We start from the raw sequence: 22,184 nt of genomic DNA, 5'->3' as shown, positions 1-22,184 counted from the left end.
CACAGCTATGGCTTGAGTTTGTCCCCACCAAAACTCAGGTTGAAATTTGATCCCCTATGTGGCAGTGTTGGGAGGTGAGGCCTAGTGGGAGGTGTTTGGGCCATGGGGTAGGATCCCTCATGAATAGCTAATGCCATTCTTACTGTGGTGAATGAGTTCTTGCTGTAGTAAGACTGATATGGTTTGGCTCTGTGTCCCACCCAAATCTCATCTTGTAGCTCCCATAATTCCCACGTGTGGTGGGAGGAACCTGGTGGGATATAACTAAATCATGGAGGCAGGTCTTTTTCATGCTATTCTCATGATAGTGACTAAATCTCACAAGATCTGATGATTTTAAAAATGGGACTTTCCCTGCACAAACTCATTCTCTTTGCCTGCCACCATCCATGTAAGATGTGAGTTGTTCCTCCTTGCCTTCCACCATGATTGTGAGGGACTCCCAGCCATGTGGAACTATAAGTCCATTAAAACCCCTTTGTCTTCCCAGTCTCGGGCATGTCTTTATCAGCAGTGTGAAAACAGACTAATAAGGTAAATTAGTACCAGTAGAGTGGGGCACTGCTGAAAATATACCCAAAAATGTGGAAGTGACTTTGGAACTGGGTAACAGGCAGAGGTTGGAACAGTTTTGAGGGCAAAGACAGGAAAGTGTGGGAAAGTTTGGAACTTCCTAGAAATTTGTTGAATGGCTTTGCCCAAAATGCTGATAGTGACATGGACAATAGAGTCCAGACTGAGGTGGTCTCAGATGGAAATGAGAAACTTGTTGGGAACTACAGGAAAGGGACTCTTGTTACATTTTAGCAAAGAGACTGGCAGCATTTTGCCCCTGCCCTAGAGATCTGTGGGACTTTGAACTTCAGAGAGATGATTTAGGATACCTGGCAGAAGAAATCTCTAAGCAGCAAAGCATTCAAGAGGTGACTTGGGAGTTGTTAAAGTCATTCAGTTTTATAAGAGAAGCAGAGCATAAAAGTAAAACATTTTTAGCCTGACAATGTGATAGAGAAGAAAATCACATGTTCTGAGGAGAAATTCAAGCCAGCTGCAGAAATTTGCATAAGTAAAAAGGAACCAAATGTTAATCCCCAAGACAATGAGAAATGTGTTTCCAGGGCATGTCAGAGGTCTTCACAACAGCCCCTCTCATCACAGGCCCAGAAGTTTAGGAGGAAAAAATGGTTTTGTGGGACAGGCCCAGGGTCCCTCTGCTGTGTGCAGTCTAGGAGGTAGGTGCCCTGCATCCCAGTTGCTCCAGCCATGACTAAAAGGGGCCAAGGTACAGTTCAGGCTGTTGCTTCAGAGTGTGGAAGCCTCAAGCCTTGGCAGCTTCCATGTGGTGTTGAGCCTGTGGGTGCACAGAAGTCAAGAATTGAAGTTTGGGAACCTCTGCCTAGATTTCAGAAGATATATAGAAATGCCTGGATGTCCAGGCAGAAGTTTGCTGCAGGGTGGGCCCCTCATGGAGAACCTCTGCTAAGGCAGTGCAGAAGGGAAATATGGGGTCAGAGTCCCCACACAGAGTCCCTACTAGGGCACTGTCTAGTGGAACTGTGAGAAGAGGGCCACTGTCCTCCAGACCCCAGAATGGTAGATCTACTGATAGCTTAGATCTACTGTGTGCCCGGAAAACCTGCAGGCACTCAACACCAGCCCATGAAAGCTGCCAGGAGGGAGGCTGTACCCAGCAAAGCCACAGAGGCAGAATTTCCCAAGACCATGGGAACCCACCTCTTGCATCAGCATGACATGGATGTGAGACATGGAATCAAAGGAGATCACAAGGGAGTTTTAAAATTTTACTTCCCTGCTGGATTTTGGACTTGCATGGGGCCTGTAGCCTCTTTGTTTTGGTCAATTTCTCCCATTTGGAACACAGCTCTATTTACCCAAAGCCTGTACCCCCATTGTATCCAGGAAGTAACTAACTTGCTTTTGATTTTACAGGCTCATAGGTGGATAGCTGGAAGGCACTTACCTTGTCTCAGATGAGACCTTGGACTATGAACTTTTGAGTTAATGCTGAAATGAGTTAAGGCTTTGGGGGACTGTTGGGAAGGCATGATTGGTTTTGAAATGTGAAGACATGAGATTTGAGAGGGTCCAGGGCAGAATGATACAGTTTGGTTCTGTGTCCCTTCTCAAATCTCATCTTGTAGCTCCTATAATTCCCACATGTTGTGGGGGGAACCTGATGGGATATAACTGAATCATGGGGGCAGGTTTTTCCCATGCTATTCTCATGATAGTCAATAAGTCTCATGAGATCCGATGGTTTTAAAAACAGGAGTTTTCCCGCACAAGCTCATTCTCTTTGCCTGCTACCATCCATGACTTGCTCCTTCTTGCCTTCTGCCATGATCGTGAGGCCTCCCCAGCCATGTGGAACTGTAAGTCCATTAAAACCCCTTTGTCTTCCCAGTCTTGGGTATGTCTTAATCAGCAGCAGCACGAAAATGGACTAATACAAAGACTGCATCAGTTCTTATAGGAATTGATTAGTCCCTGGGAGAGCAAGTTGATATAAAGCCAGATTGCCCCCTCGAGTTCTGTTTCTTTGCACGTGTCTGTTTCTTTGCACGTGTCTGCTTCCTCCTTGGCCTTTGTCACCATGTTATGATGCAGCAATGAAAACACTCACCAGAAGCCAGGGCTATGCTCTTGAACTTCCCAGACTATATACCATAGCTAGACAGATTTCTTTCTTTATAAATTCTCTAGCCTCAAGTATTCACTTACGGCAACAGAAAATGTACTAAGACATACACACGCACAAAGTAATGAAACAAAAAATAAAATGTCTCAGAATGTTAGTACTCACTTTCTTTTGCTACTCATCACTAATCAGATTTCAAAAATACTTCTTTATTAAAATAAGTATTTTGTAATTTCTTAGTGCCCTAAAATGGGATTGTAAGTGAGTTTTCTAATGTTATTGTCTTTTTCTTAAAAGCAGTTTAGGCCAGGCGCAGTGGCTCACACCTGTAATCCCAGAACCTTGGGAGGCTGAGGCTGGTGGATCATGAGGTCAGGAGATCAAGACCATCCTGGCTAACATGGTGACACCCTGTCTCTACTAAAAATACAAAAACAAAATTAGCTGGGCGGGAGGCTACTCGGGAGGCTGAAGAAGGAGAATGGCATGAACCCTGGAGGCAGAGCTTGCAGTGAGCTGAGGTCGCTTCACTGCACTCCAGCCTGGGCAACAGAGCAAGACTCCATCTCAAAAAAAAAAACAAACAAAAAAACAAACAAAAAAAAACAGTTGAAATCTTTTATCAGAGCAGTCAACAAATGGAGTAACAAAAAACCCTTAAAACCTAAAACCTTTAGTATTTGAAGCTCTTAGAAATGTACAAACTTATGAAAAACAAAGCTTGCAATGGGAAAACATTAAAATACATCTGTACAAACAGGGAGAAACTGAACGAATTACATTTGAAGACTCAAAAGCTATACTGATTCAATTTTGAAATTCTATAATTGGTATTTAAGATATCTGAAAATTGGGTTGAAATTTTTGATGGAATAAAGCTGAGAAGGCTTTTTTTTTTTCTTGAGACACAGTCTTGCTCTGTAGCTCAGGCTGGAGTGCAGTGGCATGATCTCAGCTCACTGCAAGCTCCGCCTCCTGGGTTCATGCCATTCTCCTGCCTCAGCCTCCTGAGTAGCTTGGACTACAGGTGCCCACCACCATACCTGGCTAATTTTGTTTTTGTACTTTTACTAGAGATGGGGTTTCACCGTGTTAGCCAGAATGATCTCAATCTCCTGACCTTGCGATCCGCCCTCCTCACCCTCCCAAAGCATTGGGATTACAGGTGTGAGCCACCATGCCCGGCTGAAGGCCTATTATTTTCTAAGATCTAAATGTGGTAAAATATTCAAAAGAATCATAGATAACTTATTTGATAAGTTTTGTCTTATAAAAATATTTGTTAAATAAAAGTCTCTAAAAAGGGACAAAGTGACAGAATCTCTAAAAATATTTGAGCTGAAGTTAAACATTTCAATATTACAAAACAGAAAATAATATCCTCCTTTTCTCAGCATTTGTTCTGAGCCTACTAGAAGGAGTAATAAAATGTGTTAAGAATTTCAAATTTATTAACTGTAAATATAGAAAATGGTTGCAAGTAATTTTACTAAAAATGAAGATTAAAGTGTATCAAAAAAGCATTCATCATAGAAATACCAGCGATACAGTATTGCAGATAGATATGGCCACATAAATGATTAAAGCATGTAAATACACACCAAGAATAATTTTCTTATTTATATTATTTTTAAACATTCAGAATATCAATATAAAGATATTTCTTTGTTTTGATTTCATGTAGCAGTGTTGTTAGGGGGAGGCCCTAAAGGAAGATTTTCCCAAAGATCTTCCACAACACTGTTGTTATAAGGCAAAGATTTCCATTCAGTCTTGGGAGCCAAGAACAAGAATTGGATATCAGATAAATGTCAATGTCACCTGAATTCTGTGCTTTCAATGGCTGTATGACCCTTCTTTATCAGTGCCTTGCTTCCTCTATCTTTTTCTATATCTGTAGCTCCAAAAGAGCTTCAAGATGTGTAGCACTGATAGGTAAAAAGAGAGAAGGAGAGGGAGAGACTGACCATTTCCCTTGGCACCTATAACATCTACATGGGGAACCAGTGCTGTGGCACAAGCAACCCTCCTGAAGGAAATAAACCTTGTTAAGATGCAGTTTCATAAGGAAAACTGCTTTCCAGCTGGGCTTACTCTAAGCATTGGACCCTTGACTTGGAAGGAAGGGTCTGCAGTATTGGTCTTCTCAATTTCCAGGCCCTTTACCCCTTCTCCACTTCAGCCACGCATGCCTAAGGTTTTACACTGATCCAGTGTCACCAGGAACTTTTCCTCCTCTGAAATCTTGCACTTAAACATCCCATACTGTGACCACAACCTTCTGTCATTCCAGGGCTCTCAGCTGTTACTCCCTCCACACAGAATTTCTCACAGTTCTGGAGACTGGAAAGTCCAAGATCAAGGCCAATTTAATGTCTGGTGAGGGCTTGCTTTTTGGCTCATAGGTGGTGCCTTCTTGCTGTGTTCTCACATGGTGGAAGAGAAAAGCTAACTCCCTGGGTTCTTTTAGAAGGACACTAATCCCAATCATGAGGACTTTGCCCTCAAGGCTTAATGACCTCCCAAAGGCTTCATCTCCTAATACCTTCAACTTGGGGGTTAAGACTTTAACACAAAAATGGGGGTGGGCACAAACATTCATATCACAGCAGCTCTGTTTCTTACTCTTCACAGAATCTATTTCAAACCTTCTCCTTTTTCCACAAGCCACACCAGCCCCTCATCATATACCCATACATGTTACTTCGAATAGGGAATAAGAAGCCACTCATTGAGAATTCTCTTAGCTCATTGCCACCACATGGAAAGGTCCTCTGGAGTGCACACCCTTTGCTCCTCTGCTCATGTCACAGCAGGAGCAGTGTCTGTCCTCCCAAAGACATCTTCTCCATCAGTGCACTGCCTTTTTTCTCCTCCCACCTCCTATGATGGTCCCGTCTGCCCTGAAGCTTCATCCTTCCCCTCTCTGCTGGCATCTACCATCAGTGTTTAAGCCTGCTCAAGATTTCCTATCATAAAAAGACTTTGCTTAATCCCTTCTATGGATTGAATTGTGACATCCCTCTGCTAAATTCATATGTTGAAACCTAAGCCCTAATATGATGATATTTGGAGACAGGACCTTTGGCAGGTAACTAGGTTTAGATGAAGTCATGAGAGTGGGGTCCTCATAATGGGATTGCTGTCCTTAAAAGAAGAGGAAGAGACCAGAACTCACCCACCCTCCACCAAATGAGGACACAGTGAGAAGGCAGCTGTCTGCAAGCCAGAAAGAGAGCACTCACCAGAAGCCAACCATGCTGGCACCTGGAGCTGGGACTTCCAGCCCCCAGAATTGTGAGAAATGCATATCACTTGTTTAACCCACACAGTCTGTGGTATTTTGTGATGGCAGCCTGAGCTGGTTAAGACACTTCCACAGTGCCCTCCAGCTCCTACCCTATCTCTCTCCTCCCCTTTACAGCCAAATTTGTTGAAATACACAGTATCCACTTTCTCTCACTCCACTCATTATTAACCTACTGACATTGTACAATGAGAATAGCAGTGAAAAAAAAAAGGTTTAAAAAGATCACACATGCCAGCACTATGCTGGGACCAACTTGATTTGTCCAATGGGGAAAACTCATGTTGAATAAATAATTGCCCAATAATTATTTAACTGTAGGTGAGTTATGTGCTATGGTAGAGGAGTTCTAGGTAGATGTTGTGGGAGCCTCTTTTACATTTACCCAGGCTGGTCTGGGGCATGACACTGAGGAGGGCACCCCTGGGGTAGTGACATTTACACCATAATGTAAAGGATAAGTGGGAGCTGACCGGATTGTGGAAGGGAGGAGTACGATTCCAGGCATGAAGAACAGTGTGGAAAAGGTCTGAGTTAGGAAGGAACATGACATGTTTGAGGAGCTGAAGGAATGTCGGAGTGCTGGAGCCTAGAGGGCAAGAGAGAGGGTGGCCTAAGGTGGACGCTGTTCTGGAGATAGACAGGGCCTTGGAGGCTATGCCGGGGACAGACAACATGATTATCCTAAGAGCAATGTACAGCCAACGAAGGGTTGTAGTGGGAGAGTGAGTGAAGGGGTAGCATTTGCATTTAAGGAAGACCAGTCTGTCTGCTGGTGGGGTTGGGTTGAAGGGGACAGGATGAATAATAGGAAACATCCCTTCAATAATAATTAAGGACTTCTCAAAGGGAGAAAAGACAAATAGTGCAGTATTGTTTCCACACATGGTGTGATCAAAGGGTTGGTCCATGGAACCAATTCAGTGGCCTGTGCTTGCCTACACAAGGCCCTAGTATAAAAAGTGAAGAGTCCCAGCACTGCTTAAGACAAAGTATCAGAAAGAAAGTTTTTCTTGACCTCAGGGCTGTGAGTCTATCTTGTGTTGGCATCAGTGAGACTCTGGTTCCTGGGCCATTCCTTTTCTGTCTTCACCATGGCAGCCATCATGGGAATCAGCACAGCAGATGGTGGCGCACAGATTGAAATGGGGAAATGGAAGCATTTTCACTTTGTTTTCTGGGCCTTCATCAACCAGCAAGTGAATGTTAAGCCCTAAAGCCTTAACTAGCTTAAAACTCTCATCAGTTAGGAGCCTGAAAGACATCTGAATGTCTTGTTTATTCACGGAGAGTTTGTTTTGTAGTGAGAGATGGTTAAGAGCATCCATCAGGCTAGACAGTGGTGTGAAAATTCATCCTCAGTTCTGGTTGCAGAGGAGACACCATGGCGGTTGCCGCTACATTGGGGATTTCTGGCTCTTTCCTCTTTGCCTTAAATTCAGGTGTCTTTTATGAGTAATCAAAAGTAGCAAAAGCCAACGCTATCAGGCCCAGTGTTTTAAAACCAGAAAAAGAGATGAAAAAGAGAGGTTTGACCCTACTCAGTTTCAGGACTATATTATTCAAGGCTTAACTGAAACTGGTACTGATTTGGAAGCAGTAGCTAAGTTTCTTGATGCTTTTCTGGAACAAAACTTGATTATCGTCGATGTGCAGAAACACTCTTTGACATTCTGGTGGCTGGAATGCTGGCCCCAGGTGGTACACTGGCAGATGACATCATGCGTACAGATGTCTGCGTGTTTGCAGCCCAAGAAGACCTAGAGACCATGCAAGCATTTGCTCAGGTTTTTAACAAGTTAATCAGGCACTACAAATACCTGGAGAAAGGTTGTGAAGATGAAGTAAAAAGGCTGCTCCTGTTCTGAAAGGGTTTTTCAGACTCGGAGAGGAACAAACTGGCTATGTTGACTGGTGTTCTTCTGGCTAATGGCATCCATTCTTAATAGCCTTTATAATGAGAATTTGGTTAAAGAAGGGGTTTCAGCAGCTTTTGCTGTAAAGCTCTTTAAATCATGAATAAATGAAAAAGATATCAATGCAGTAGCTGCAAGGAAAGTCAGCATGGATAACAGCCTGATGGAACTTTTTCCTGCCAATAAGCAAAGCATTAAACACTTCACAAGGTATTTTACTGAGGCAGGCTTGAAAGAGCTTTCAGAATATGTTCGGAATCAGCAAACCATCAGAGCTTGTAAGGAGCTCCAAAAAGAACTTCAAGAACAGATGTTCTGTGGGGATCCATTTAAGGATATAATTTTATATGTCAAGGAGGAGACGAAAAAAAACAACATCCCAGAACCAGTTGTCATCGAAATAGTCTGGTCAAATGTAATAAGCACTGTGGAATGGAACAAAAGAGAGGAGCTTGTAGCAGAGCAAGCCATCAAACACTTGAAGCAATATAGCCCTCTACTTGCTGCCTTTACTATTCAAGGTCAGTCTGAGCTGACTGTTACTGAAGATTCAGGAGTATTTCTGTGACAACATTCATTTCATGAAAGCCTTCCAGAAAATAGTGCTGCTTTTCTATAAAGCTGTAGTCCTGAGCAAAGAGCCCATTTTGAAGTGGTATAAAGGTACACATGTTGCAAAGGGGAAGAGTGTTTTCCTTGAGCAAATGAAAAAGTTTGGAGAGTGGCTCAAAAATGCTGAAGAAGAATCTGAATCTGAAGCTGAAGAAAGTGACTGAATTTTGAAACTACACCCTCAGTAAAGCAAACAGGAGTTGTAGATAAAATGTCCTGTCTCATGTGTTCCGGTTCTTACATCTTCCTACCTCCCTGTATCAAGCATGATATAAGGGCTTTCATGGCAAATTTTATTTTAACTGTTTCTATGGTTGCTGGAAATGTTGGGTTTAGTTTCTAAAATCATGTTTTAACTAGCTACAGGAGATACAGATTTGAATCTAATGTTGCATTAGTCTTTTCAGTTATCTTCTACCTCCTGTATTTTCTACTGTAATAATATAATTTAAGGCCTTCCACAATGAACAGTTCACTTTATTCCCTGGGTTTTCTATAAACAGTTTTCAAGATATGATTTGGTTAAAAAATAATTTATTATAAAAATTCTGTTTGCAAATTAAACTGTAAAAGTATCCAAAGTCTCAAAGGCAATGATTTCTGTGATAATATGGCATGCCCAGAGCCCTACTCTTCAATGAAAAACCCATATGTAATAATTGAATTCATTTAACATGAATCTTGAGTATGTGGACCATTGCTTGCCGTTAACTTTTTTTATTTTTGTTTTGTTTTAACTCCAGATGTCCTGCAGCTCAATTGTTTGCTCTCTGGGTTTTATCCTTAGAGAAGCCATGGAGAACAGACTTGAAAAGTTAAGGAAATCAAAATGTGGCAGAGGTGGTGGGAAGAGGAAAGGTGAGCTTTTTCCCCTTGAGAAACTTCTGCATTTAGTTTGTATCTTTCCAGGCAAAACAAATGGGTATTTTTTTCATACAACCATTTTCAAATGAACCTTAGAAAATTCTTATCATTTAAGGTATTTTATGCACAGAATACACTTAGATTGATAGGAAAAGACTCATAAAGGAGTTTGAGTAAAGAAAATGACTGATGTGTTAAACCCAGTAAAAATTGTTGAAAATGTTAAAAGTCAGCATGTTCTAATTGGGAATCTAGATATAGCTTAGATTTCCTATTGGCTTAGTGCATTTGCCATAACAAATGAAGGGCAATGACAATTATATATTCCTACTTGGTCATACCGGACTGGCTTCATTCTCTTAACATATTCAGTAATAACTCAAGCCTCTGGCTATTAACATACCCTAGTTGCCATTTTTAATTGCCATGAGCCAAATATTTCTTGTATACAACTGATCCATTTATTTTAATGGTTGCCTTTTTATTTTCAGCTTTTCTTGCTGCTACCCATCTATGTAGTCATTGGTGGGGGGTGGGAGGAAATGTAGCCACACTTTTCATGAAAAGATTTTGTGTTAAAAGTGAACATTTTGAAGGCTTTTAACTGGCGAAAGAAACTAGCCTGGAAAAATGCCACCGGAGGCTGAGTGGAGATCGCCCCTTTCGAAGGTGCCATTCTTATGAGCCAAAAGTTTGTCGTTTAAAAGTTCATTTTGAAGGATTTTCATGCACGGGCAAAATGTATTCACTAGATTTCTACGTAGTGATCTGCTTTTACTTCATAATTTGTAGTTCTCAAAAGACTTTTTTTAAAAAAATAAAGTCCATACTTACACTTAGAAAAAAAAGAAAGAAAATCCATCCTCCACCTCCTCATCTCAGTGAGCAATGTCTACCCATTTCCTGAAGCATGAAGTCCAGGTCTATGCTGGGATTCAAAGCTCTGCCCAATCAGATCTGCTCAGACATCAACTGTTATCTCCTTTGCTCCCCTGCATGCCTTTGGACTCCAGTAATCTGAGCTATTATTTGGTCCACGTATAGGCCCTGTATTTTCTTCTTTCCTTTGCTGATTCGTTCATTAGGTATCTAGATAGTAGGAATGAAGTAGTGAACAAAGCTAAGTTCCTGTTTTCATAGAGTTTACATTCTGGTGAGAGAGACAGGCAATAAATATTATTCAATCATCTTTATTTTTGTGTATGTCTAATAGATCGCCATTGTGAACATTTTGTAACCATCTTTCTAGATACTTCTCTATGTATACATTGCCTCCACACATACAAACATGCAGGCATGCATGCACACACACACACTTTTATATAAATAGAATAAAATTGTACACTTGCTTGTTTTCAACTCAAGAAATTATTAAAGAAATCTTTCCATGCTACTGAGTATTAATACAGATCAACCTTCTTAATGTCTGCATAGTTTTCTCTCAAATGTATAGGCTATAATTTACTTAACCCTCTCTGATAGGCCTTCATGTTATTTTTTTCCTTCTCTATTTTTCAGCCTGAAATTCTCTTTCATTCATTAACAGATATTCATATAACTTGGCCCCTCATTTGCTTCAGCTATTTGCTCAAATATAAGAAAAACCTTTGCTGAAACCATATGACATTGGTCTAGGCAATGATTTTTTAGATTTGACGCCAAATGCTCAGACAACAACAACAACAAAAGACAAATATGATTACATCAAATGAAAAGTCTTCTGCACAGCAAAGAAACAGTTATCAGAGTGAAAAGACAACTTGTGGAATGGTAGAAAATATTTGCAAGCCACATGTATTAGTCCATTCTCACGCTGCTATAAAGAAATACTCAGACTGGGTAATTTATAAAGGAAAGAGGTTTAGTTGACTCACAGATTTGCAGGGCTGGGGATGCCTCAGGAAACTTAGAATCATGACAGAAGAGGAAGCAAACATGTCCTTCACATAGTAGCAGGAAGGAGAAGTGCCAAGCAAAGGGGGAAAAGTCCTTTATAAAACTGTCAGATCTCGTGAGAACTCACTATCATGAGAAAAGCATGGGGGTAACTGCCCCATGATTTAATTAACTCCCATCAAGTCCCTCCCACAACACGTGGGGATTATGGGAACTACAATTAAAGATGAGATTTGGGTAGGGACACAGCCAAACCATATCACCATACATCTGGCAAAGGGTTAATATCCCAAATGTATAAGGAACTCAAATAACCCAATAGCAATAAAAAAACCCAATTGAAGAATGGTCAAAGGACCGGAATAGACATTTCTCAAAAGAAGATATACAAGTGGTGAACAGATACATTAAAAATGCTCAACATCCCTAATCATTAAAGAAATGCAAATTAAAACCACGATGAGATATTATCTCATACATGTCAGAATGGCTACTCACAAAAAGATGAAATTTATCAAGTGTTGGCAAGAATGTGCAGAAAAAGGAACCCTTGCACCCTGTTGGTGAACATGTAAATTACCACTGCTACTATGGAAAACAGTATGGAGTTTCTCAAAAACTACAAATAGAATTATCATATTATCCAGCAATTCCACTTCCGGGTATATAGCCAAAGGATTTGAAATCAGTATGTTAAAGAAATATCTGCACTGCCGTGTTTATTGCAGCATTATTCACAGTAGCCCAGTTATGGAATCAAATTAAGTATCCATCAACAGATGAATGGATTTAAAAAATGTATTATAAACACATGATGGAATATTACTCAGCCTTGAAAAGGGGAAATTATGTCCTTTGTGACAACATGGATGAATCTGGAGTACATTGTGCTAAATGAAATGAGCCAGGCACAAAAAGGAAATACTGCATGATCTCACTTACAGGTGGAAGCTAAACAATTGAATACATAGAAGTTGGGTACAGAATGGTGCTTACTTGAGTCTGCGGAGTGGGAGGAATGGGATATGTTGGTTAAAAAACACAACGTTCAGTTAGACCTGAGGAGTAAGTGATAAGTATTTGAGGTGATTCATAGATATTTCAATGAGTTTGAGTCAGTAATTCCACATGGTATACATATATCATTTTGTACCCCATAAATACATACAATTATAACTTGTCACTATCCAATTTCAAAAAGAGAGAAGTCTTCTGTAAGCAGCCTGTGTAATATAGTGCCTTCCTTGTCCCCTTATCTTCTTTTAGTTTCTTTCAAAGTACAGACCTGAAGGAACTGAGTGTTCAAGCCATATGACTGTCTACTGATGAATGAAAGGGCATTTCAGACTGAAAAATTTTGAAGGAAAATGTGAAAGGCCACTGAGCTGATTGTGGAGGAGTTGAGACTAGATAGGAGAGCTTCTGACTCTTAGTCAAGGTTATTTGCTGCCTTAAACACACTGTTTTGAAAAGGAAGAAATTTATCTCCTTCAATTAATGCTTTGCTGTCTTCCCCTTAGAATCTAGACAGTACTCATCAATCTTTGATGTGCATATGGGTCACCTGGGGATTTTGTTAAATGCAGAGTCTCATTCGGAGGGTCTGGGGTGGGTGGGAGATGCTGTATTTCTAACAAGATCCCATGTGTTACTCAATGCTGCCAGTGTATGGATCACTTCTGGAGTCGCAAGAATCCTGAAGTTTACATGGCTAAAATTTTATGAAGATTCCTCAACTCCAGCTGCTTTGCCTCTCTTGGGCTCTACTTTGTTTCTTCCTTCCCCATTATTCCTTGGATTGCTTCATCTCTTTCATTTCAAGTTTGCTCTTCCTATTTAAATGATTCTCTGGGCTTCTATCTCTGAATCAGGGTTTTGCTCCTATGCGCTCGCCACAAATATGGTCATTTACAATGATATCTTTATCACCTGCCATTGGGTTCACATTAGAATTGCTTGGGGAGATTGTAAAAAAAACACTGATGCTGGGGTCACCAAACCAATTAAATAAAAGTTTCTAAAGAGAGAGTCCAGGCACAAATAATTTGAACATTCCGAGTGGTTCCCATATGCAGCCAGGATTAAGAACCTCTAAACTCCAGATAAATTGCAAATATTGCCAGTAACTGAATTCTCTCAACTGAGCTCCCTCCATGAACTTCTTTCAAGTTGCATGCCAGTAACACAGTAAGCTTCCTCAATCTTGATTGTGATTCATATTCTGAGAATGTCATTTACTAATTTTTTAGGAAAGAAATAAAATTCAAGAATTGGAAAATCTGGATGCTACATGGTTACAAAAGGCTTACCCCACAACACTGTGAGTGTACTAAATGGCATTGAATTATACACTTTAATTTTGTGTTATAGGAATTTAACATCAATAAAAAAGGCAAAAGAAAGAAAGAAGAAAGAAAGGAAGGAAGGAAGATAGGAAGGAAGGAGGGAAGAAAGCGGGAAGGAAAGAAGGAAGGAAGGAAGGGAGGAAGGAAGGAAGAAGAAAGCAAGCAAGCTGACCAATACTTCATACTTTTTCCTGGGAACAATTTCAAAATTCTCAATACACGAAATGATGATTAGAATTAAGTCTGTGTAGACGATGTGTCTTAGGGCATCTGTCTGTGCCATGAGCAGAGGAGGACTGCTCCTACTAAAGGCCATTGTCAAAACAACTGACCCTAGCAGCCATTTTGTACTATGAAAATCTGTTCTTTCTAGCTGCACGTGGTTGAACCAGGGATAGTCATATGACCCAAGAGTAGTTCATTCACAGGCAAATGACTTGGGCCAATTATCTCTTGATATTTTGAACTAATATACTCAGAAACCAAGGTGCGCTGGTATTGAGCATTCTACTTTTGAAATCATGTGGAGTCAGGGCTGAAGTTAAAAAAATTTAAGCCATGTACAAGCCAAGTTTTAAGGGACCAGAAGTTATGAACAAGCAAAGAAAACAAGAGAACAAGAGAGAAGTCTACCTAACTAGCATGAAAGTAACTCTGGGAGAAAGGCAGATCATAACTAGAGGCCCAGTCCTGGTCCATACAGATAACACACCAAGATCAAACAAAATCTCCCGTGTTGTGGACTAATCTTGGATTATCATTCCCAGAGAACCACGGAGAGTGGAAGTGAAGCATGGACATCTTAAGATTGTCTGCGGTTATTTCAAAGGCTTCAAGGAAAAATGTCTCACTCAGAGTGATCCATCTCAACTAAGGTATGCCCAGGTCAGTTCTTTTCTTCTGACTCCTTCAGGATCATGTCTGAACTCCTCAGTGAAGTACCTGTGGCCTCCCATGACCTGAAGTCCCTTGAATCAATTCTTCTACTGCATTTCCTCCTTCCTCAGCCTCCTATTTGTCGTCCTCCAAATTGAATACTGGTAATTCCTCTGTGGAACATCTCCTTCCCTTCTTCATCCCCTCGCTGGGCTCTGCCTTCCATGAACTTTAATCCAAGCAGAATGGGATAAGCAACACTTATTCCATATTTTCTGAGTGTTTACTTATTCTTTAAGACATATCTCAAGAACTGCTTCCTAAAATTCATCACCAACCCAACTCTGGTGAGGGACCCTTTCTCTAGGATACAATGATACAAACACCTAGATCATTCCCACTGCATTTATCATGCAGAGGTATTTAACTGATTAGTATGTCTAGCTTCACCACCAGAAATGTAAACCCAGTGATCAGGGGTTTTCCTCCCTAATTTTCCTTTGTAGTTAGAACAGTGCTTGCCACAGAGAAGTGCTCCATATATATTTGTGAAATGATTGAGGAAACATAGGCCAACATAATCAGGATATTTAAATTGTGTAACAATACTAGAAGAATCTCCGTATGGTGCAATCTTACAAAAATACAACTGACTTGTAATGTCTTTTCATGACTAGTATACCCTAAATCTCATAGAGAAAAGAGTCTCTAGTTTCATCTCTTAATTAAAAATTGAGCATTGCTACTGATGTCATCCTTTTCACAGCACTTTGACACTTTCTCTCTTAACTATTCTATAATGACCTTGAGAAGTAGAATCCTTTCTTATAATGAAAGTAAAACCCAGCACAGCTCTGTAAGGTGATGTGACTTGCTGACGGTTATACAGGTCAGGATTAGAATCTGAGATTAGAGCTTGGTTGTAACAAAAGATGCTCATAATCTAGGGATCAGTTTTATTGATTTCAAATGCTAAACTGGATACTCAGGGAGAAAAATGCCTGAGTTCCACCTTACAGGGCAGAATCTGAGGAGAAAAGAGCCAGGGGCAAGTGGAGAGAGCTGATGTAACTCTGCCATGCCATCATTTTCTCCTGATTCTCCTTACCCCTTTGCTACCCACCAGAATGGAATGAAAAGATGTTTCAATTATGCAATGATGAGTTTCAGTTCAAATGTATTCAAATTCATAAATATTTATGGATACCTCAGTCTAAAACCTTATGTTAAATGTTGTGGGAAACAAAAAGATGAGTGGGGCATTCTTTGCCATCTAAGGCCTCAATATTTACTGAAGATGGTGGATAATTAGATGCACAAAAGAATATCATATGGCAAGCATTATTCTTATATAAATTTACTTATTCAGTAAGTATTTACTGAGGACCCACAATGTTCCAGGAATGTTCTAGATACCAGGGATATGGTGGTGAAAAGACAAAGTTTGTGTTCTTGTGGTTTTCTTTTTATTGAAGAAGACAGACCAGCAATTAAATATATAAAGCAATTTAAGGTATCTGTACTTGCATAAAAACATGATTTCTATATATGTTAAAAAATCACTAAAAAATATAATTACTTTAATACATCCAGTAAAAGCATTTGACAGAAATTAATATCTATTCATGATAAAAATTCTCTGCACTCTAGGAATAAAAGGGACGTTCCTTAACTCGGTAAAGGACATCTATGTCATGCTTAATGGTAAACATACAGATAACATCATACTTAATGGTAAAAGAGTAATACTTTCCCCTCTAAGATTGGGAATGAGGTGAGGATGTCTTATCTCACCACTTTTAGTCAGTATTACATTGGGCATTTTAGCCTGTGCGCTAAGGCAAGAAAAAATATATGCAGCAGGCAGATTGGAAAAAAAGAAGTAAAACTGTTTATTCCCAGATGGCATGATCTTCTATGCAGAAAATCTCAAAGAATTTACCAGAAAAAAGATAAGAAAATTAATAAGTGAGGTTATCAAGGTAGTGGGATACAAGGCCAGTATCCAAAAATCAAATGTATTTCTCTATACTGACAATGAACAATTACATAATGAAAGAACAAAAATATAATTTAGCATAAAAATACATTAAATACTTAGGGAAAAATTTAACAAAATGTGTGAAGGATTTGTATTCAGAAAACTATGAAACAATAGTGGGAAAAATTAAAGAAAATCCAGTTAAGTGGAGGGACATACCATGATCATGGGTCAGAAGATTTAATATTGTTAAGATGTAAATTCTCCCTTAAGTGATCTATAGATACAATGCAATCTCAGTCTAAATATCTGCAGTGTTTTTTTTTTTTTTTGTAGAAATTAACAAGCAGGTTGTACGATTTATATAGAGACGTAAATTTTCTAGAATATCCAAAATAAATTGAAAAAAATAGAATTTTAAAACTAACATTATCTGATTTTATGACTTACACTAAATTGACATTAATCAAGACAATGTCCTGTCGGCATAAAAATGGACATGTAGAACAATGGTACAGAATACGGAATTCAAAAACAGATCCACACATACATGAATGATTTTGAACAAAGATGCCAAGGCAATTTTGACGAATAAGGAATAATCTTTTCGGCCGGGCGCAGTGGCTCACTCCTGTAATCCCAGCACTTTGGGATGCTGAGGCGGGCGGATCACTTGAGGTCAGGAGTTTGAGACCAGCCTGGCCAACATGGAAAAACCCCATCTCTACCGAAAATACAAACATTAACTGAGCGTGGTGGCGGGTGCCTGTAATCCCAGTTACAGCTACTCGGTAGGCTGAGGCAGGTGAATTGCTTGAACTCGGGAGGCAGAGGCTGCAGTGAGCTGAGAGCGTGTCACTGCACTTCAGTCTGGGTGACAGAGTGAGACTACATGGTGAAACCCCGTCTCTACTAAAAATACAAAAAATCAGCCGGGCGTGGTGGCGGGGCAGCTACTTGGGAGGCTGAGGCAGGAGAATGGCGTTAACCCGGGAGACGGAGCTTGCAGTGAGCCGAGATTGCGCCACCGTACTCCAGCCTGGGTGACAGAGCCAGACTCCGTCTCAAAATAAGTAAATAAATAAAAATATAATAATAATAATAATAATTTTTTCATCAAATGGTGCTGGAATAATTGGACTTCCATATGAAAAACAAAAACCAAACAAAAAACCTTGACACTTGTTGCACAACACATAGAAAACTAAAGTGATTGAATTATTTAAATACTATAGACAAAATATAGATATTTATAAATAAAATAATATCTAGAATATGGAAATATTTACAGCTCAATAATCAGTCAAAAGTTTTCTTCAAATATCCAAAAGATTTCAACAGAGATTTCATGAAGAAGGGGTAAGGCTGGATTAAAATAATACAAAGTATATTCTCTGACCATGATGAAATTAATAAGAAATCAGAAATCAATAACATAAGGAAATTTGAGAAATTCACAAATATGTACAAATTAAACACATTCTTAAATAAAACAATGGGTCAAAAAAGAAATCACAGGGAAATTTAAAAATGCTTTGAATGAATAAAAATAAAAATTCAACATAGGAAAGAATTCAAGTTATACACAGCAGGTTCTCTAAACACAACAGAATTGAATTAGAAATCAATAACAGAAAAATATGTGGAAAATCCCAATATATTAGGAAATTAGATAACATACATCCAAACAACCCATAGATCAAGGAAGAAATTCAAAGAGAAATTACAAAGCATTTTAAACTAAATAACAAGTTAAGCACATTTCAAAATTTGTGGGATGCCACTGAAGCAGTATATAGAGGAAGATGTATAGCCTAAAATACCTATACTTGAGCAAGGAAAGGTCTAAATTATGATCTCAGCTCCTACCTAGGAAACTAGAGAAAAGGGCAAATTAAACTTAAAGTCAGTGGAATAAATGAAATAGTAAAGATCAAAACAGGAATTAAACAACAATAAAAAAAAAAAAAACAGAGAAACTCAGTGAAACTATAATTCCTTGAGGAAATCTAAAAAGTTGAAAAGTTTCTAGTCATACCGATTAGGATAAAAAGAGAGGGATTCCAGGTACTTGCTCTTAGCCGCCATGCCATTCACCTCAAACCTAAAATTTAAGAAATAAAATAGGAAATCTGGCAGCCAGGAGCCACGGACTTTGGAGAATTGGAAGCAAATAAAGACTATCCTTGTCATAAGCCAAATAGATAAATCAGAACTAACTCCAGAATTCACATTGTTTGTGATATTCTGTCCTCAAATCTGCAGCTTGTGAAATATAAGGTTTGTAATTATATGACTGTTCCCCAAGACCTCTTCTGCTTATGATTATCAAATGATGTATGTTTGCTGTTTCACAATAATATCTCACTGCTCCAACAGCCCATTTTTAAATCTACTGTTGCCTTGCAGGCACAGAAAAGTAGAGAACAAATTGGAGAAGAAGGGAAAAAAATTAGTAGGATTTGGAAATGAGGTGAGGGGAAGCTGGATGCTGCTGCTGACTGTAAAACCATCTGGTCTCAGGTGACTCACATGGGCTCCTGCTTTTTTTGCAGTAATTAGTGCATGAAAGAAAAGCATCATCATCTTTAGGCATCACCCACCCTTGGAGGATGTTGTGGAAGACAATTTTTATAAAAATTGCACTAATCACTCATGTCAAGATTAGGGGTATAGTTTAGGAATATTAGAAAAGACATCCAGTAATGAAAAAGTAATGAAGTGGGTAGAGTGTTTGAGCAGCAAGATCCTGCTCTCTTTCAATACAAAAACAGGCTACCCACTTTGGACACTAGTGACAATGGAGCAACAGAAGAAACAGAGAACGTACTGGCCAGATAAGATTGAAAATGACACTGGTGGCTCAAGGATAGCCTTGTTTTTTTAGTTCAATAGTAACAACTCAGCCTTTCATAACTCAGGAGAAAAACAGATCCAAGCACAGTCCCCCGATCTTGATGTGGCTTACATTTCAATTCAGGCAGAATTTGTAACTTCACTGGGTGGTGTTAATGAAACACAGGGCACATTGACTCATTTCTGCTTGACATTTAATTTGCTTCATGATTCCTAGCATATTCTGCTGTCTGCTGATACAGGTGATTTCAAGATGGATAGAACATCCAAAAGGTGTCGTATTGTTAAAAGAGGTGATAATACTGAGAGGAAAGCACTGAGAGGAAAAAGTGTAAGATCTATGTTCTGTGGAAAGTAATTTGTGTTTTTTCAAAGAACTTAGAACTACCATTCAACCAAGCAATCCCATTACTGGGTATATTCCCAAAGGAATATAATTTGTTCTACCAAAAAGTCACATGTGTGCATGTGTTCCTCACAGCACTATTCACAATATCAAAGACATCAGATCAACCAAGACACCCATCAGTGGTGGACTGGACAAAGCAAATTTGGTACATATACACCCTGGAATTCTATGTAGTCGTAAAAAGGAATGAAATTATGGCCTTTGCAGCAACATGGATGTAGGTGGAGGCCATTATCCTAAGTGAATTAGTGCAGGAACAGAAAGCCAAGTGCTGCATGTTCTCACTCATAAGTGGGAGATAAACCCCTTAAGTACACATGGACACAAAGATGAGGAAACAGATACTAAGCATTACTAGAGAGGGGAGAGAGAGAGAGAGGGATAAGTGTTGAAAAACTACCTATTGGCATTCTATGAGGCCAGTAATACCCTGATAGCAAAACCACCCAAAGACACATCATAAAAATAAAACTACAGGCCAATATCCCTGATAATCATTGATGCAAAAACCCTCAACAAAATACTAGCAAACTGAATTCAACAACACATTAAAAAGTTTATTCATCATGAACTTATTTATTCCAGGGATGCATTCCAGGGATTTATTCCAGAGATGCAATGATGGTTCAACATATGCAAATCAATAAATGTGGTACATCATATCAAAAGAATGAAGGACAAAAATCATATGATTATTTCAATTGATGCTGAAAAAACATTTGATAAAATTTGACATCCCTTCATGGTAAAAACCCTAAAAAAACTGGGTATAGAAGGAATATACCTTAACATAATAAAATCCATATATGACAGATCTACAGCCAGTATCATACTGAATGGGGAAGGACTGAAAGCCTTTCCTCTTATATCTGGAACACAACAAGGATGCCCACTTTTGCCACTGTTATTCAACATAGTAGTGGAAATCCTCACTAGAGCAACCAGACAAGAAAAAGATATAAAGTGTTTCGAAACTGGAAAGGAAAATATCAAATTATCCTCGCTTGCAGATGAAATGATTTTGTATTTGGAAAAACCTAAAGACTTCACCAAAAAAGTATTAGATCTGATTAAACAAATTCAGTGAAGTTGCAGGATACAAGATCAACCTACAAAAATCAGTAGCATTTATATAAACGAACAGCAAAAAATCTGAAAAACAAATCAATAAAGTAATCTCATTTACAAAAGTTACAAAATAAAATAAAATACCTAGGAATTAACTGAAGCAAAGAAGTAAAAGTTCTCTACAATGAAAACTATAAAACACTGACGAAAGAAATTGAAGGGACACCAAAAAATGGAAAGATATTCCATGTTCATGGATTGGAAGAATCAATATTATTAAAATGTTCATACTACCCAAAGCAGTCTACAGATTCAATGCAATCCCTATCAAAATACCAATTACATTCAACACAGACACAAATAAAACAATCCTAAAATTCATATAGAATCACAAAAGACCCAGAATAGCCAAACTATCCAGAGCAAAAGAACAAGCTGGAGAAGTCATATTACCTGACACTACACTTTATACTACAGATAGAGCTATACTAACCAAAACAGCATGGTACTGGCACAAAAACAGACACATAGACCAATGGAACAGAAAAGAGAACCCAGAAACAAATCCATACACCTAGAGTGAACTCTTTTTTTTTTTTTTTTGAGACGGAGTCTCACTCTGTTGCCCAGGCTGGAGTGCAGTGGCGAGATCTCGGCTCACTGCAAGCTCCACCTCCCGGGAGTGAACTCATTTTTAATAAAGCTATCAAGAACATACACTGGGGAAAAGACAGTCTCTTCAATATATGATGCTGGAAAAACTGGATATCCATATGCAGAAGAATGAAACTAGACCCCATCTTTCACCATATGAAAACATCAAATCAAAGAGGATTAATAACTTGAATGTAAGACCTCAAACTATGAAACTATTAAAGAAAACATTGGGGAAACTTTCCAGGACTTTAGAGTAGGTAAAGATTTCTTGAGTAAGACCCCACAAGCACAGGCAACATAGACAATGTCAAAAATGAACAAATGGGATCACATCAAGTTAAAAAGCTTCTGCCCACCAATGGAAACAATCAAAGAAGTGAAGAGACAACCCATAGAATGGCAAGAAGTGTTTTCAAGCTACTAATCTTACAAAGTATTAATAACCAGAATATATAAGGAGTTCAAACAATCTTAGAAAAAAAATCTAATGGCCAGGCGCAGTGGCTCATGCCTGTAATCCCAGCACTTTGGAAGGCCGAGGTGGGCAGATCACGAGGTCAGGAGATCGAGACCATCCTGGCTAACACAGTGAAACTCTGTCTCTACTAAAAATACAAAAAATTAGCCAAGTGTGGTGGTGGGCACCTGTAGTCCCAGCTACTCAGGAGGCTGAGGCAAGAGAATGGCGTGAACCCGGGAGGCGGAGCTTGCAATGAGCTGAGATCATGCCACTGCACT

The 22,184-nt window shown here is 39.2% G+C and overlaps 1 pseudogene; it reads left to right on the top strand.

Moving 5' to 3' along the window:
- Nucleotides 1–7,417: 7,417 nt before the first annotated feature.
- Nucleotides 7,418–9,077, top strand: LOC134733312 (eIF5-mimic protein 2-like; annotated as a pseudogene).
- Nucleotides 9,078–22,184: the final 13,107 nt, after the last annotated feature.

The sequence above is a fragment of the Symphalangus syndactylus genome, chromosome 17, assembly GCF_028878055.3.
Source record: "Symphalangus syndactylus isolate Jambi chromosome 17, NHGRI_mSymSyn1-v2.1_pri, whole genome shotgun sequence".
Classification (NCBI taxonomy): Eukaryota; Metazoa; Chordata; class Mammalia; order Primates; family Hylobatidae; genus Symphalangus; species Symphalangus syndactylus.
The sequence above is the reverse complement of the archived record's forward strand: the minus strand, read 5'-3'. Positions and strand labels throughout refer to the sequence as shown.